At 35.9% G+C, this 19,420-nt stretch overlaps 1 protein-coding gene across 1 annotated transcript in view; it reads left to right on the top strand.

Moving 5' to 3' along the window:
- Nucleotides 1–16,526: 16,526 nt before the first annotated feature.
- Nucleotides 16,527–19,420, top strand: part of LOC145265488 (mesoderm-specific transcript protein-like) — a 63,980-nt gene continuing 61,086 nt past the window's right edge. Inside the window, exon 1 of the mRNA XM_080121365.1 lies at nucleotides 16,527–16,607. The gene's annotated coding sequence lies outside the window, so the exon portion shown is untranslated. The remainder of the gene's footprint in view (nucleotides 16,608–19,420) is intronic.

Here is a 19,420-nt window from a genome sequence, read left to right as displayed (position 1 = left end):
TGACCCAGGTTTCATCTCCCTCAAACCAAGACTGCACCCTAATAAACAAAGTCTCAGACAGCATAGATATAGCACTCTCCCTCGATACTAGCGCACAAATACATGTATTTGGTGACTTCAATGTCCACCACAGTAACTGGCTAGGATTCTCAAATCACACAGACGTAGCTGGTAGCGCCACATATAGCTTCTCTATATCTCATTCCCTATCTCAGATGGTTACATTTCCGACACGTTTCCCAGACCAGCACGATCAACATGCCTCACTTCTAGATCTCTTTCTGACAACAGTTCCCAATGACTGTACAACAAATGCCCATAGCCCACTCGGGAATGCTGATCACGCTGTGATAATGGTAGTAATCAGCCTAAATTCTCGCCCTAAAACTGAAGACCCACTACTCCAAACAACGAGGTATTACAAAAAGGCTGATTGGGAAGCCATCAGGGAGCTCATCAGAGATGCCCCATGGCAAAATATCTTTACTCTTCCAGTGGAACAGTGTGCAAATGAGACAACTGAATGGTTCAAAACTGCTATTGAAACACATGTTCCCGCACGGAAATACTATAGCAAGCCCCACTCCCCCCAATGATTTACTTCTGCTTGTGCAGCTGCCATTTGTCAAAGGCAGCATGCGTTCCGCAGATTCAACCGACATAAGTCCAGCTCAAATAAACAGAAGTTTATAGAAGCTAGAAATAATTGTAAGAGAGTGATAGACACAGCTAAGTCAGATTACTCTGAAACCACCAGAAAGCGCATCGAAGCACAGAAATTAGGAACCCAGGATTTTTGGAAAATCTACAACAGCGTAGTTAATAATGGACAGTCAATTATTCCCCCACTAACAAACAATCATGAGGTTGCTTGCACGGCAACTGACAAGGCTAATCTGCTTGCCAGTCGGTTTGCCTCAAACTCCACACTGAACTCGGTACACCACTCACTCCCTGATTTTCCTCTGCGAACAGACGCCACACTTGACGACTTGAAAATCACCCCTTCTCAGGTACATGCTATTATAAAAAACCTAGACACCTCTAAAGCATGTGGACCAGATCTCATCCCGGCTGTGCTATTAAAAAAATGCTCTGCCGAGGTTGCTCCAGTTCTGTCCAAACTTTACAATAAATGCCTTAACGAATCTTGTTTTCCCGACTGCTGGAAAACCGCCTCTGTGGTACCAGTCTTCAAGAATTCTGGTGAAAGAACTGACCCACTAAATTATCGCCCCATTAGCCTCCTCCCGCTTTTCGCCAAAATATTTGAGTCCTTAGTTAATAAAGCCCTAGTCCAGCACCTAACAGCTGCTAAACTCTTGACTGACAAACAATATGGATTCAGGCAAGCCCGTTCAACAGCAGATATCTTAACTGTAGTTTCTGAACGCATATACCGTTCATTGGATAAAACAGGGGAGGGTAGAGCGGTGGCCCTTGATATATCTAAGGCTTTTGACAGGGTATGGCACGATGGTCTTCTAAGGAAAATTAGATCATATGGAATCACTGGAAGAACTCATAACGTAATTAAATCCTTCTTAAGTAATAGAAAAATCAAAGTTGTCCTCGACGGACGTACATCCAAACAATATGACATAAATGCGGGAGTGCCTCAGGGGTCTATCCTTGGACCTCTATTGTTCCTGATATTCATAAACGACCTCCCTGATAATATTGTTTCGGAGATGGGTATATTTGCCGATGACACCACTCTCTATAACAGATATGAGGGGAAAACAAATGAACACATATCCAAGAAAATGGCAGAAACACTAGAGGATGACCTCCAATCCGTAGTGGAATGGGGACAAAAATGGTTGGTCTCATTCAATGCTGCTAAGACTAAGCTTGTTTCCTTCAATAACTACAAGAAACCTTCTCTACCACCAATAGCAATGGCCAAGAACACATTGCCTGAAAGTACTTCTTTTAAACTCCTCGGCCTAACGTTTACAGGGAATATGAACTGGAATAGATACATTGAGAGCATTGCCAAGGCTGCTGCAAGGAAGGTTGGCTCCCTCTACCGTGCTAGAAAACTACTTACGCCTGCCAGTATCCTATACCTCTATAAGGCAACCATTCGCCCATGTATGGAGTACTGTTGTCACATCTGGGCTGGTTCATCTGCTGCTTGTCTCTCGCTCCTGGACAGAGTTCAAAAAAGAGTCGCAAACCTGATAGGTCCTGAACTGTCATCTGGGCTTCAACCTCTGTCCCATTGACGAGATGTTGCATCCCTCTGCCTGTTCTACAAATACTTTAATGGTGAATGCTCTGACGAACTGCAAACACTTGTACCTCCCCGACGTAACTACCCCCGACAAACCCGACAAGCTACTAAGTCTCATCCCTTTACAGTGGAGATCCCTAGGTGCAAGAAAGCCTTTTACTCCAATAGTTTCTTCCCCAAAACTGCGGGTCTTTGGAACTCCCTTCCGGGATTCTGCTTTCCCAACTGCAATGATATGCAGAAGTTCAAGTGTAATGTTAACAAACATCTTTCTACTCTTCTCCCTTCATAATGACCCCGCTAATTAATTCCCTAATAGTAGCCCCCTGCTTCAAAGTGGCACTGTGCCTTGTTTGGGGTGAAAATTGAATAAAAAAAAAAAAAAAAAAAATAAGTCTTTTGAAAAACTTTGACTCATCTTCTTGGCATATCTCCTAATTCATCCTCGAGCACTCGATGCGTTCACGCTTCTGGAATGGTATGAGCAACCTGGGAATCCATCTGGCAGACACCTTATGCATATGCAAATGGTCATGAATGATAGTTTCCAAAGACCCTGTACTAATCTTGACATCTTGGGCTATTTGGCGAAGAGTAATGAGCCGATCTTCCAAAATGGCAGCCTCAACTTGATAGACAGATACCTCATAAATGGCAGAAGGGGGGAGACCATGTCTGGGAGCTGTTTCCACAGACTTCCGGCCATGTTTGTATTCACGATGCGAACGTTTTACAAGGTCATATGATGGAGCATTATAACCATGAGTTTCTTTCATTTCATCAAACGTCTCCTATGGTGTACGTTCTTTCAAATACAAAAACCGGATCACTGCTCGACATTCAACAGGCTCCATTTCACACCTGACTCAGTTCAAACACCTGTAAAACAGAAACCACAATTAGTTTGCCACATAACCCATAGAGATATAAATCAATTGCACATGCAAAATTTCAGCTGGATTAGACAACTGGATTTGGGTCAGGGGCATTAGTTATTGCATGCCTCTTGTATATTAATATATATATATATTTATATATATATATATATATATATATATATATATATATATATATATATATATATATATATATAGCTTTAAGTAAAAGGAAAAGAGAAAGATCAATTCCACAAAAGGAGACTTATCCGGATAATGCCAGGCTCAACAATAATTATTGGAGCTTATACAATAGGATAACAAGAGTGTGAAATGAAGACACAAAACTATATATTGGTAGATATAGAATGGATCATTTACTGAATAATGGAATACAGGTAGAATTTGGGGGATAGAAGGGACTCTTTATGCCAGGGCATTTCAAAACCTAACGCTTCTCATCAGAAGAGTAGAGAAGGTGCTAGGTAGCATGGGGGAGATGCGGCGTCTAGTGTAAGGTTCGTTAGGAATGAAAAAGATTAAGAGGAATTATAGAGTGTTGGGGGAAGCTTTAATGAATTCTAAATAAATAAGAAGAAGCTTATTATATATAGTATGATATATAAGAATATATATTGTCTTTAACATAGTATTGAGATTAAGGGGTATATGTATTATGGTTAAATAGGGGGTGTATTGTTGCTGTGTGGTAATTTATTTTAACGGTTTATCGAGTGTCTATTTTCTGGGTAATTTTTGATTAATTTTGGGGGGAGGGTTATGTAAGGTTGTAAAACTAAAAGGTAATTTGCGGCAATATATTTATAAGTTTCTACTGTTATGATATAGGGAGTATGATCATAAGGGGGCGGTCGGAGATTAGGGTGGCAATGACTATGAGTGCATATAACTTGATGTAAAAAGTTAAGTATACATATTGATGTTAAAATAGGGGAGTAACGAAACCATAGCTACTTATGAGAGTGGTAAAAATACCAAATAATAGTAGGGTAATTATAATAGTATGGAAGATAATAGTAATGACAATTATAATAATAGTTGTAATAATAAAGTTGGGAATAAATTAGATGTAAAATTGAATATGAAAAAAATTGAATATTAAGAAAAATAAAATAAATAAAGTAAAAATAAAGGCAAAATTAAAAGTAAACAAAATTTAACATTAAATATAATGTTACCAATAGTTGTGATAAAATTAAATTCAAAATTACTGTTAATAACAGTGAAGATGGAGATAATGGTAGCAATTATGGTAGCAATGACGGGAGTGATAAGTGTGTTATTAACAATAATTTTTTAATTTAATTTGAGAGTAAAACCACTAAAAACTTTTCCAGAGAGGTAGAAAAGTAATTTATCTTATCTTTGATCACATTTATTTGTAATATATTTGATTTTTGGACCACATTTTAATCAGAAGTGACTTTTTCAAGGCATTCAGCATCAAGCCCCAAATATCAGATGATATGATATTCTAAACAAACATAGACAGAGCTCGATGAACCCTATAATAATTATATATATATTATATATATGGGATTACCAAATTAGTCAAAGGGAAAATTATTCCCAACTTGCATTTAGGTAAAAATGCACTCTCATATAAAGAATTGAATTCATTCAAAAAGTATCATAAAACAAAAACAAAAAATAACATTTATCTATCAATATATTCAACGTCACACGAGACAGCCTGGTGATAGAGGTTTATGCTTCTTACCATGGGGTCCCGATTTCGAATCTCGCTAGATTCAGCCGCTCTATTACTATTATCTTCCATACTATTATAATTACCCTACTATTATTTGGTATTTTTACCACTCTAATAAGTAGCTATGGTTTCGTTACTCCCCTATTTTAACATCAATATGTATACTTAACCTTTTACATCAAGTTATATGCACTCATAGTCATTGCCACCCTAATCTCCGACCGCCCCCTTATGATCATACTCCCTATATCATAACAGTAGAAACTTATAAATATATTGCCGCAGATTCAGCCACGTGTCAGTGGATAATTATATTTTAAAAACAATAAATATTCCGCTCCCCATTTGGGGGTACCAAATTGGTGAAAGGAAAAATTATTCCTAACTCGCATTTAGGTAAAAATGCACTCGCATATAAAGAGTTGAATTTGTTTAAAAAGTATCGCAAAACAAAAACAAAAAATAACATCTACGTAAATCGCGATATATTTAACAGTCGCGCGAGATAGCCTGGTGGTAGAGGTTTATGCTTCTTACCATGGGGGTCCCGATATAAAATCTTGCTAGATGCAGCCACTCTGATGACTTTTAGACGATAAAACACATGGCAGTGGATAATTATATTTAAAAATATATATATATATATGCATAGATATATATGCATATATATTTCATGATTCTTTAAGGGGTACAAAATTTATATAATGCAATCATGAAGGGGAGACTTAAATTTATGATTTAAAAAGTTTAAAATAAAGTTAACGAGGTGAATAGAAGAAAAGAAAAAATATGGGAGAGTCAGCTGACTGGTTTCGCCCTCGTTTTATCTAAGCTGTATCGAGGGATTTGTTTTGGAGAAAAAAAACACGAATGGGAATCGAAAATATGTACAAATAAAATCACGTTGCATTACGTTATGTATGGGGGGGTGAGGGAAAGCGATTGAAATACAGCACCGTTATATTACTCGAAGATCCTAGAGACTAATCACGCTCAAACTTAAGAGGCATTCCTTCTGTTTACAGAGTGAAGGCCTTCTCAACCGAATGTGAACAGTCACCAAGATTTTTAAATGAAATAATGAGTGAGCATGACTCAGGATTGAAAATAGCATAGCTAATGAGATTAGAACCTCAGGATCCGTCCAAGATTATATGGTTTACCAAAACCTCACAAAGTCGGTATTTCCTTAAGACCCATTTTATCTATGGTAGGGTCTTCACAGCATAAAGTTGCAAAATGGATCTTAAATATTTTGCAACCGGTATTAAAATATTACAGTAAATACTGTTTAAAAGATTCATTTCATTTTGCAGACTTTATTCAAAAGTCTAAGGTTATTAATAAATTCATGTGTTCTTATGACATTAGCAACCTGTTTGCTTGTGTCCCAGTTTTAGAGACTATAGATATCTGTTCAGATTTGTTATATTGTAGTCAGATATAGCCTCCTCCCATTTCTGAAAGTATATTCGTTGAGCTGATGAAATTTGCCACTACATCTGTTGAATTCAGTTTCAACGATGTAATGTATCAGGAAATAGAAGGTGTGTCGATGGGCTCAGTTTTGGGTGAATATTTTTGTGGGTTTCCATGAAGAGCAATTGCTCTCTGGACCCATGAAACCCTTGGTCTATTTTCACTATGTAGACAACACATTTTGCCTCTTCAGTAACCAAATACAGGCAAATAACTTTTTCTCCGTACTTAATAGCATGCATCCCACATTACAGTATACTTATGAAGGAGAGTCTAATACGTCCATAGATTTTCTCAAGCTAACTTACATCAATATACCATAAACCTACATTCATGGGACTGCATACACGCTGGGATTCATTTTGCCCCCCAAAAACGTAAGATAAATTTAATTTGGACCCTAACACATCGTGCCCTTATCATCTGCTCAAAATCCAAATTGGATGAAGAATTTAAAATAATTACAGATACCCTCTCCAAAAAAAAGGGTAAGCTCTGGATGTGATTAGGTCAGTTATACAAAGGAAAATAGCATAATTCTCAATAATTTAAATTCAAACGGTTAATAAATGTCCAGTATATCTGTGTTTACCTTGGCTGGGGACAGTAAGTGAGAAATTTGCAAAGTAAATCAGCTCAACTGTGCAAAATTGTTATTTTGCTTCAAATGTACGTGTTGTGCTTTCTACGAGAACATTAATGCCATCCTCTTGACGTTCTACCCCCACCCCCATCATAATAATAATATAATTTACAATTTTGAATGTAGTTGCTGTGCCAACTATGTGAGTCGAACAACATTAAGATTGGATGAAAGAGTCCAACAACATGTACCTATCAAAATCAGAAATGGGACATACCAAACAACAGACATAATTGTCAATGCATACGGGTCTTCAATTACTGACCACCTTATAAAAAACACGTCTTGTGCAGCAAACTTTAGCACAAATTCTTTTTCAATCCTGCATCGTGCTCACTCATTTCATTTAAAGATCTTGGAGACTGTTCACATTCAGTTGAGAAGGCCTTCCCTCTGTAAACAGAAGGAATGTCTCTTGAGTTTGAGCGTGATTAGTCTGTCTCTAGGATCTTTGAGTAATATGTTGGAATTTTATTTTTTATCAATGTAGTCGCCTTTAGCTGTGCAAAGGGAAGGGGAGATCATCATTTTTGGTTAGCCTGTAGCATTCATCTTACCACCTCCCTTTCTCACCTTGGCCCCGTTGTCTAGCAGTGGTTTGAACTGAAAGGCCTTTTCAGCTGGTGAATGTGTGCGCATGCATGCATATCTCTCTCTCTCTCTCTCTCTCTCTCTCTCTCTCTCTCTCTCTCTCTCTCTCTCTCTCTCTTTGTTATATAAGTCCTCACGGACATTTCTTTCTCTCTTTCTTTTTCTCTCTCTCTTTGTTTAGTGTCTTTCTTTTGTCTTAGTAGTATCCATCATCATTGCTTGATGGTGATTGGTTGCTTTGAAACAGTCTCAGAATTCCCCCTTTTTCTTGTGCCTTTTTCAAATTAGTTCCAGTTAATACTTCATGAGAGCAAGTCTCTTTTTTGGGATTCCGTTGTGTGGGGACCATTGACGTAAATTCATTCAACCACTTCACTAAGGGTACAGAGCCTTTATTGGATCGGTTTGATATTGGTGTTTTAAAATACATCATTTATTGAAGAAGAAGAAAAAGTGTGGCATAACCTGTCACCATTTTATTCTTCCTTTTCAAGCGGTTGGCTGAGAAACTAGTCAACATAGATTTATTTTCTTTATCCCCTTTTGAACGGATGAAGAAGTAGACAGACAAACCTTTTCAGAGAAAAGGAATATTATTTCTGAAGGAGCAGAAGAAGAAAAAGAAGACAACCCTTTTCAGAGAAAAGGAATTTCCATTCGGACTCTGTTTTGGGGTCGAGAGAGAGCCCAACTTTTAAACCTTTTGAAGAATTCATTTGTTCTGAAGAAAGGACGAAAAGGGACATAAAAAAAGGGAAAAAAAAACTTTGAAAGAACTTCGAGAACTCTTTTTTTCTAGTTTTTTACTTTCAGACCTTTTTTGAAGTAAGCCTTTCTTTTTTTTTTAAGGAAAACGAGAACGTTCCTCCTCCTTTTTGTGAGAAGTCTAATTTCGTGACTTCATTGTAAAACTGTGTTGCTTCTTTGGTATTTTTTCTTTCAACTGTAATTTGAATGTTTGTGATTTGTTAACACGGTAATTTTTACCATTGCTTTTGGGAAGCAAAAAGCAATCCACCACTTACTTTTACCAAATAAATGTTGAACTTTTTAAACTTTAATTTGGGGTCTTTCTTTCTTTTTTCTTTGTTGTTGCATTGCTATTTTCCCTTTTTTGCCTTTTTTCTTTTTTGTACATGTTACCCTACAAAGTCGAATATTGATAACTACCCCAGAAATTTCAACAAATATAACGTTGCTGTATTTCTATTGTTTTCCCCCATTTGTCTTCCCCCATACATAATGTAATGCAACGTGATTTTATTTGTACATATTTTCGATTCCCATTCGTGTTTTTTTCTTTCACCAAAACAAATCCCTCGATACAGCTTTGATAGGGCAAGGGCGAAACCGGTCAGCTGACTCCCCCATTTTTTTTTTCTTCTATTCTCTTCACCTCGTTAACTTTATTTTAAACGTTTTTAATCATAAATTTAAGTCTTCCCTTCATGATTGCGTTATATATATATATATATATTTATATATATATATAATAATAAAGCTAGAACCTAGAATTAGATGGAATCGAGCAATTGCATCAACAACGGACAACGCCAGACCTGAAGTGGGTTTCGATGTACTGCATCTCGTCAGTGACATGCTCCAACATAGGCGCAAACCCAGGTCATCGTACGTTTGAAGTGTGCAATACTGACGACCTAACCATATGGGCCAATAGATTGCGCTGTAGCCCATATGGTTAGGTTGCACAGTCCATACATGCGACGACCTGGGTTCGCATTATTTGAGGTATAGGGGGCTCTGGGTAGAGGTAGTACCTTTGTCTCTGGCTGCTGCACCCAATAGGGTGGACAGAGATCACTGGTCCTCACCCATCTCCTAAATCTCTCACTTGCTAGCTCCAAGAGCTATACCCTGGGTACTGGTCTCTGCAGGCCTGCCAAACCTTGTGAGGGGACAGTGTTGGTACAGCATCGCTAAGCAATGTGTCCACTAGACTGAACTAACCGTTAGAGTCAAGGACCAAGAAATAGCTGGTATGGTACCCAGCTGCACAGAAAGCTTACCAGGGTGGACCAGGCCCTTTAGTGTTGGCTCACAACTGATTTAGGAGATGGAACACTCTTACAAGAAAATCCTGCGATCGTTTTATCATCTGACGTGTGGCACATGTGTGCACCTGTACAGACCATGTTAATCCGATGGAGAGAATGTGCTTTGTTCAGCACAAGCAATGACTACTTTAAACAAATCAAAGTGCCGGTTGTTCAGTGAAAAATTTCCACTCATTTAAGCCTAACGTTTGGTACATCGATATGTGCTTTTTTTTTTTTTTTTAACTAATAATAAATTAAAACCCTGTGGCGATGATGGGATTGTGATGGGAACAGGTGAAGGATGTCACTGGTAGTTCCTAGCATGAACATTGCACATAGGTGGTGGAAGGTAGATGGCCGTTTTTCACAACACCCGCAACTAACTGTGTGACTCATGTCCTCCTTTCATAACAAAGCAGCCCTTTATAGGATGGCACTGCTTTCCTCTTCATGGAGAGTGGTCTATAAAAGGTGACCTAAAAATTGTTTACTTGCTCATGTCCCTGTCATCAGGTGCAGATGTCTGGGCATCCAATATTTGCACCCAAATCAAGAATAGAAACAAAATACATGGAACGAATATGTTCATTGCGACTTGGAATGTAAGAACACTCCAGGATAACAAAAAGAACCCTGAACGAAAAACCGCTATTATAGCACGTGTGTTAAGGCATCATAGAATTTCTGTTGCAGCTCTTTCTGAAACTCAGTTTGCTGATGCAGGACACCTAGAGGAAGTTGAAGGTGGATACACTTTTTATTGGATTGGAAAACCAAGTTCTGAGAAATGTGAATCTGGTGTTGGTTTTGCCATCAGGACTGATATTGCCAAAAATCTTGAGTCCCTGCCCGTTGGTATAAATGACAGACTTATGTCCTTGAGCATTGCAGTAGGAAAGGACAAATATGCCACATTTTTGAGTTGCTATGCACCTACACTTAATTCATCTGATGAGCTAAAGGAGAGGTTTTACTCTTCTTTACGCGAACAAATCAACAAGGTCTGTATACAGGATAAGCTGTTTGTCTTGGGTGACTTCAATGCTCGTGTGGGTAGTAATACACAATTTTGGAAAAATGTCATTGGTTCACATGGAATTGGTAAAGTCAACTCAAATGGTGTTCTCTTATTGTCTCTTTGCAGTGAATTCGATCTTTTGCTCACTAATACAGTGTTTCAGCTGCCTAATTGCAAGAAAGCCAGTTGGAAACATCCCCGGTCTAATCATTATCATCTCATTGATTATGTCATTGTACGTCGTTCTGAGAGACAAGATATAAATCTTACACGTTCTTACAACATCGGGGAATGTTGGTCAGACCATAAATTGATCTGCTCCACAGTCAGGATGAAAACCAAGCGCCCTGTTCGAAACCAACGTAACTCTTCCATCAAGAGAATTGATGTAGGCAAGCTGAAAGTTAAGGAGATAATGCACTCATTTCAAAAGGTTACTGATGAAAAGCTGTCCTCCGTTGTATGTGGGAATGATATTGAGGCATCTTGGAGAGAGTTTAAAACTGCAGTGTATGACTCTGCTAAAGAGTCATTAGGATATGTTCGAAGGAAAAACCAAGATTGGTTTGATGAAAATGATCCAACTATCGTCCCACTGCTCAATAACATGCATCAAACCCATCAAGTGTGGATTACTGACAAAAATTCTTCAGTGAAACACAAGGCTTTCAGAATGGCCAAAAGGTTGGCACAATCTCGGCTCCGGAAAATGAAACAAAACTGGTGAGAGCAGAAAGCTGAGGCCTTACAAGATGCGGCGGATAGGTGTGATTTTAAATCATTCTACCAAAACCTCAAGGGGGTGTTTGGTCCCATTTTAAGGGGGACATCTCCAATATTTTCGTCGGATGGCATTCTCCTCACTGATAAGAAAGAAATTACTAAGCGCTGGGCTGAACACTTTTCAAATGTTTTAAACAAAGAATCGACAGTGGATCGAGGAGTGATTGACGGTATTCCTCAGAGGCCAACCATCGAGGCGCTTGCTGATACTCCATCCATGTCAGAGATTGAATGGGCTGTAAAGCAACTTTCAAATGGTAAGGCTCCAGGTGATGACGGCATACCTGCAGAAATATACAAATGTGGAAGCCAACTGTTAATCAGGAAACTAAGTGCCCTGTTTTCATTAATATGGGAACTTGGTACCGTGCCACAACAGTTCAAAGACACATCAATTATTCACCTGTTTAAGCATAAAGGAAATAAGTGTGAGTGTGATAACCATAGAGTGTGGTTTTAGGGCAGGAAGAGGTACTGTGGACATGATCTTCAGCCTTCGGCAACTACAGGAGAAAGCGAGGGAGCAGAATAAGGACTTGTTTGTCACATTCGTTGACCTCACAAAGGCATTTGATACCGTCTGTAGGGATGCCCTGTGGACTGTTTTGAGGAGGCTTGGTATTCCGGACAAGATGTTGAATGTGATTGTCTCCTTTCACTGGGGAATGGTGGTGACAGTACGATCTGGCTGTGAACAAAGTGAAACATTTGAAGTGTCAAATGGAACTAAGCAAAGATGTGTCCTTGCTCCGATCCTATTTGCTCTTTTCTTTTCGGTGATGCTTGAGACAGCTTTCAGGAACACCTCAGGAGGCATAGGTGTTGAGTATCGATCAAGTGGAGGATTATTTACCAGCAACGGTTCAAGGCCAAAACCAAGACTTCTATGCAGACTGTTCTTGACCTCCTTTATGCTGATGACTGGGTTCTTGTCACCCATAGTCTTGATGACATGCAGAACATCCTCAACAGCTTTTCTGGTGCATGTAAGGCCTTTGGTCTTACAATTAGCATAAAAAAGACTGAAATTATTCACCAACCGAAACCAACCACTACGTCCTCTTCACAACCAGTGGTATATGTTGATGGTAAAGCTTTGAAAACAGTATCTTCTTTTACATACCTCGGCTCTATTGTGTCTGATGATGCTAAATTTGAAAAGGACATCCAATGTAGAATTAATAAAGCTAGTGAGGCATTTGGTAGGTTGCAACAAAGACTCTGGAACAGCCACGATGTGTCTCTAAAAGTAAAGGTGGCAGTCTACAAATCTATTGTTTTGCCTACTCTTCTGTATGGTGCTGAAACGTGGACCTTGTACCGCAAACATATAAATCAGCTTGACTCCTTCCACATGAGATGTCTGTGTTTTATCTGCAATGTTGGATGGCAGGATTGTGTTCCGAATAGTGAATTACTGGAGAGATGTGAAATCACTGGTATTGAATCATTTTTAATCAGGATACAAATGCGGTGGTCGGGTCATCTTGTAAGAATGGATGACTCAAGAGTTCCTAAGCAACTTTTTTTGGGCAACTGACAAATTCTTGCCGTCCAATAGGGCATCCCCTGCTTCGTTACAAAGATAAACTAAAAGACAACCTGAAACGTTGTGGAATTTCTCTGAGTTCCTGGGAGAGTGCAGCAGGGGATCGCAGAAAATGGAGGAAGATGTGTTTCCTGGGGACCAAAGACTTTGAACATAACCGCCTTTGTCATAGGGACACCCTTCGTGCAAATATGAAGGCAAAACACAAGAAACATCCACCTAAAAATGAATATGTATGCCATTGTGGTTTCAGAGCACGCAGCAAAGCAGGGTTATCTGTTCATTTGAGAAGGCATCTCTAACCTACAAGCATATGAAAGTTCACCATCTGCGGAGGAGTGTGCCGGACGTCTACAGGATTGCAATTACGCATGTGGTGTCACAGAGCTTGGGAGCTGCTGAAGATTGCATAATGAACCCTCATTCATCATCTTCAATGAGAGAATCCACCATAGTCTTATTTATAGTATTCCGAATTTTACTGGGTTTATATAATTGAAAATTCGGTAATCGTTCATATGCCAATAAGTTTTAAGTCAAAATGAGATGACTTAAACTGTAAGCTACAAAATTATCATATTTCATAATTGAGCATTCATATATTGTTTTAACAAAATCACGACATCAAGGAATACATTGATTGCAATAAATAGTGTATAACGATGAAATACACTATTTGTTGCTATCAATCTATTCTGGAGCAGTTAATAAAATATTTGCTATAAGCAGATCAATGCCCGGTGCCAAAGTGATTCAGCCACACTGACCAATCGGTTGGCAAGGCGCATTGATATGAGCTGTCCTCTTAAGGACTATTTTTAGCCCTTTGGGATCTGAGCTGTGATCGCCAGAGAGACGCCAGCAAGCGATCTATACAGACCTCTCTCACTCACACCTCCATTGCTACTTGTTGACGACTGCAGTCTGATGGCAGACGACACCTTCAAACAGACATTTACACTTTCTTTCATTCTGTTCAGTCTGAGATATAATCTCGCCTTTTCTAAATAAACCCTTTATTATTGTTTTGTTAAAAGCAATGTCGTTTGGCCTTGTGTTTATTTAAGTAATTATTAGGAGAGAAATGCACAACATTTCCCTCCTATAATTCCTTGATGTCTTCATTTTGTTAAAACAATATATATATATATATATATATATATATATATATATATATATATATATATATATATATATATATATACATATATATACTTCGAAATAGTTTTTATTTAACAATCAGTGGTTATGTAAACGTGAGATTGTTGGTTTACAAAATATTACTGGCAGTAATATTCTATAAGTTATCCCATCTAAACAAGAATTGCTCGATATGCAAGATAGAGCAAATAAATTAAATTGTAATTCAAGGAATTTCAAAAAACTCTCATTGAAATGAAATGAATTGGTTGAGTTTCATATGAATGTTTTTGTTGATCCAAACAAGTTGGATCAACAAAAACATTCATATCCTTTTTCTACAAATACTCCTGCTACAGGACTTCTGATAAATGTATTATTTTCACTTTGACTTTCCATGTCTCACTGACTTTAGCAAATAGGGTGCATACCTTTATAACTATTTGCTAATATTTTCACTCCTCTGATGAGATGGTAGACATCGAAACCCTATAGGTTAAGGAGATAAACTTTCTAAAACATTCTTTGTCTTGCTTAGAATAATAAAAATTCTTTGATATGAAACTCAACCAATTCATTTCATTTCAATGAGAGTTTTTTGAAATTCACTGAATTACAATTTAATATATATATATATATATATATATATATATATATATATATATATATATATATATATATATATATATATATATATATGACAGGTTTTTAAATAAGGATACGAAAATTAGGTGAGATATTAATCTTGACAAAGGATGCGTCCAGGGTAAATGTTTTTCACATGCTTCACGTCCTTTAAGGAAATTTCTTTAAATAATGTTCTATTGTCAAAGTGTTTTTTATTCAAGAATTCTGAAGAAAGGCTGGTTATGTGAAAATTTTCAAACGCCATAATGCTTGAAACAATTGTAACTTACAATTAAATACACTTTTTGTTGCTACTAATTCCTTTTTTGAAGTCTTGGTTTTATTAATACAGTATATATATATATATATATATATATATATATATATATATATATATATATATATATAGTAAGTTATGAAAAAATATATGGCAATTTAAGCTACACAGAATATTTCGCGTTTCATCCTCGTGAGAATTCGTCAGACATACGTGTGTGTGTATATGTGTGTGTGTGTGTGTGTGTGTTTCCTAACAATTCCTCGAAGTTGGATTTTCTTAATAAAAAAGTAGTCATAAAAATAAAAAAGTTACTCTGCAATTAACGTCACTTTTTCCTTCTTTATTTTGTTATTAATGTATTTTTTGTTGTTGTCGTTTTTCTATTTTGTAATGTAATTAATAATGTAGTTTTTAGCGTCCCAAATTCTGACATAAATAATGGAACTAATCTCTTAGTGAAATTGGACCAATGACGACGATTACAAGAGAGCCCGTAAAAATAGCACTTCCTCTGTAATTATCGTCCTAAATGCTCGCATGAAAAACTGAATGAATCTATTAGTGTATTTATTTGCTTCCCCCACCAAAGCAAATTAGGTACAAGGCCGTTTTTAATGTGGGGTAAAAACCAGCTCCTCTAAAAGTAGGCAAAAAGGGAGCACTACTCTGGTTACCAAAAATAATAATTGTCCCAGTATAGAGGGTTTCCCCTCCATTGACTGGTACAAATTATCTTAAGTGCAACAGCAGCATCTGCAGAACAGATACTACACTTTGAGGTATTTATTTGCTCTCCTACTGAGCAAATTAGACACAAGGCCGATTTTTAAAGTGAGGAGTGAAGGGGAAATGGGGACTAACTCCCCGGGGAGTAGGGGAGCTGGATAGTGAAAATTGGTATGAAGGGTTGCCCCTACATTGACCAAGGTCTTATATGTGGGGTCGCCCCCACATATGGTCTTTGCTTGCAGTATCTGCCGGAACAGATAGTACACTTTGATCTCGGCCCGAAGGCCAGGAACAACAGTAAAAAGGCAACCCTATTTTCTGAATGAATCTATTAGTAAAAAAGAGTTATTCCCCCTCATCACAATGCAGACGATTGCAAAAGCGCTCTTTTATCCACAATATATTTTACTGCCCTTTCCGGCTATTCTTTTATCTTATCTGTTAATTAATTCAAACAGTGCGAAAAATTATACTTCAAACTTGCGAAATTAGCCTTGTAATGTTACCGATTTCACATTAATCATTTTTAAATCGTTTAACAATGATTTCCTTTATAAAGAATAAAACTACTTGATAAATTTATGTGATTTTTGGGATATGACTTTTTCATTTCATTCGTGATGGTACGTATACAATAAAGATTTTTCTGCATTTTTTTTTTTTTTTTTTTTTTTTTTTTTTTTAAGGTTGAATTCTAATTGAGAACCCAATTTTGACAGAAATGAAAAGAAAAAGGAAAGAAGACACGTGGGTTTGTTTGTACTACCGGTTCCGGTCTAATCGCAATGCATCTTGGGAATAAAAGCACCAACTTATAAAACTTGTTTACATTATTCGGGGGAAAAGTTTTGAAACAAAAAAAAAAGGTAAAAAGTTTTATTGATTTTTGTTTATATTTTTTAATATATGGATTAAATCTTGTTTATTTGACGATTTAAAAAAATAAAACTATTAAATTTATTAATAAAAACTAATTTCTATCCAAACTTTTTTGTGACGAGGAAGAGGGAGAATATTCAATGTTTTACTGATTTTGAATTTTTATTTTAACTTTAATTAATTTTAATAAATTTATTACGAATTTAAAAAATTTTACTAACTTATTTTTAGTGGAAATTAAGGGAAAAAAAACAGCTTATATGTCAGGAAGTTAAACGAATTTTTATTTATTTTTTTTTTTACGTTTTACTTTTATTTGATTAAAATTAATATATATATATATATATTTTTTTTTTTTTTTTTTTGCAATCAAAAATTGTGAAATTTTTTTATTAGTTAACAGAATTTTAATGTAGTATAATTAATTAGCAGCGCAAAGAATGGGGAAATATACACAGCAAATATCAGTAACCAAACGCAGTAAAATTGGTATTATTATACAAACACCGTGACAGCGTTAGGGTTAGGGTTAGGATTAGGGTTTAGGGTTAGGGTTTAGGGTTAGGTTTAGGGTTAGGGTTGGGGTTAGGGTTAGGGTTAATTCGCTGTCACGGTGTTTGTATAGTTTTACCGTAAAATTTTGGTATTTTTTTACGCTCTGCCTCCAGCGTAGTTTAAACACCCCATGATAAGAACGGCTTTCGGAATAAACACCATGTTAAGAACGGCTTTCGATGTTGGCGTGTTTATTCTGAAGGCCGTTCTTAACATGGGGAGGTTGGGGTGTTTATAATACGCTGGGGCATGTCGTAAAAATTTACCAATTACAATTCATAACCGGGTACAATTTGTACCCATCATAGTACGAAAAAGGCATACTTAAAAAATCACGTGATTTTTTTTTAAGTATGCCTTTTTCGTACTATGACGAGTGCGTACATACATCATAAAGATTTTCGGTACTTTATGCACTTATGTTACCGTACTAAAATAATAAAGTTATTGGTAAATGTGTAGTTTAGCGGCGTAAATTATTTGACAGACAAAAAAATTATAAAAACTTTATTTTTATATAAAACACATTATTAGACATTAAGGCTGAAAGAAAACCCGGTGCTTCTACATTTTATCGCCGAAATTGGAGACGCCATTTTATTTCACGCACCTGCTGTCCAAATGCAAGGGAGACACCGTTATTTTAAACTATGGCCGAAGCATGAAATAAATAACAAAAATTAAAGTGGAGAACGATTGCTTCCGGAAAGGGAAAGAATAAATGAATCTAAAATTAACATTTATTACTTCCAGAAACGTGGTAAAACCGACATTACTGGAGAAAATGAATCGTGACAATATTACTCAAGAAGACATCTATTTTTTTTTTTTTTTTTTTTACAGATAATAACATCAGGATGATAGAATTTTTGCAGGTGCATGGGTTTCTCGCAGGTTCTCAAATTTGTTCCTGTGAGAGGGAAATGCGAATAGTACCTGCAAGGGAATTCCGTTACGGTTTTAAATGACGGTGTGTTCCCCCATCAAATTTTCAATAAATGTTTTTAGAATTATATTTTGATTCCCAGTTAATAAAAAAAAGTTAATAAAAAAAACAAAAAAAAAACACTTCTCTAGGTGTGTCAGAAACTGACCTTACGAATGCGTGAAAAAATATTAAATAATTCGACTCCCTGTCTTTTCAAGCTTATAGCTACTCAAAAAATGTAATTAAAACCCTAATTCTTTTTTTCAATTAAGGACCAAGGTTTCATTTGAAAAAAAAAAAAAAAAGTTTTAAACTTTGGACTTTACAGGTAAATTTCTAAAAAAAAAAAAAAAACACTTTTTTTGGTGTTTTAAATTTGAATATATTATTTTTTTTATCTTTAATTTGTGATATATAAAACTTTGAGTGAATTAATTATTTACTTTTTAATAGACATTTCAAAATGGAAGGGGGCGTGAATTAAAAGAAACGTTTGTCTAAAATATTACAATCGGTTTATTGGAAAGAGCATAAAATTTCACATTGATCCTGAAAATATCGTAAAAATAGAATCAATAGAAAAATTTTGATAGATTTTTAAAGTTTAAAAATTGAAAAATATTTAACTCGTAAAATTCAATTGATTTCATTACGTAAAAAAATGTTTTTTAAAAAATAAAAAAAAAATAACATTTCTATTACTTTTTGTACAACTTTAATAGTTTATTTTGGAAGTTATAACCCATAAGAAAATAAACAACCCACTTTTAAAAGAGAAAATTACGAGTTTTTTATATTATATTCGCAGTTTCGTGTTAGGGGTGTCAAAAAATCTGATGATACAGTACAGTACACCTACCACTTCTGTTAAAAAAAGAAAAAAACAATCATTTAAATTAATTTGGTGTTGACCCTCCAAATTTTCTTTAATTCAATAGCATGTTTAAAATTATTTGTTCGAAAAAAAAAAAAAAAACAACAAAAATATATTATAAAAATCTAATGTTGCTTTCATTACAAAATTGTTTTATTAAAATTACATTTTCTTACGCAAACTTTTAAATAAATGTTTTTTTACAATTATATTTTGATAAATTTTTATACAATAAATGTTTTTATTTTCATTTCTCGGTTTCATTAATTAAATCGAAACATTTCCGATTAAACAATTATGGATGTTCTCTTTCACTTTCTTTATTTACTTTTTTTCATAGTTCTTTCCGAAAGTTTAATTTTTTTGTTACTTATTTCATGCTTCGGCCATAGTTTAAAATAACGGTGTTTCCCTTGCATTTGGACAGCAGGTGCGTGAAATT

The sequence above is a fragment of the Euprymna scolopes genome, chromosome 40 (genome assembly GCF_053919585.1).
Source record: "Euprymna scolopes isolate OS-2025 chromosome 40, ASM5391958v1, whole genome shotgun sequence".
NCBI lineage: Eukaryota > Metazoa > Mollusca > Cephalopoda > Sepiida > Sepiolidae > Euprymna > Euprymna scolopes.
The sequence above is the reverse complement of the archived record's forward strand: the minus strand, read 5'-3'. Positions and strand labels throughout refer to the sequence as shown.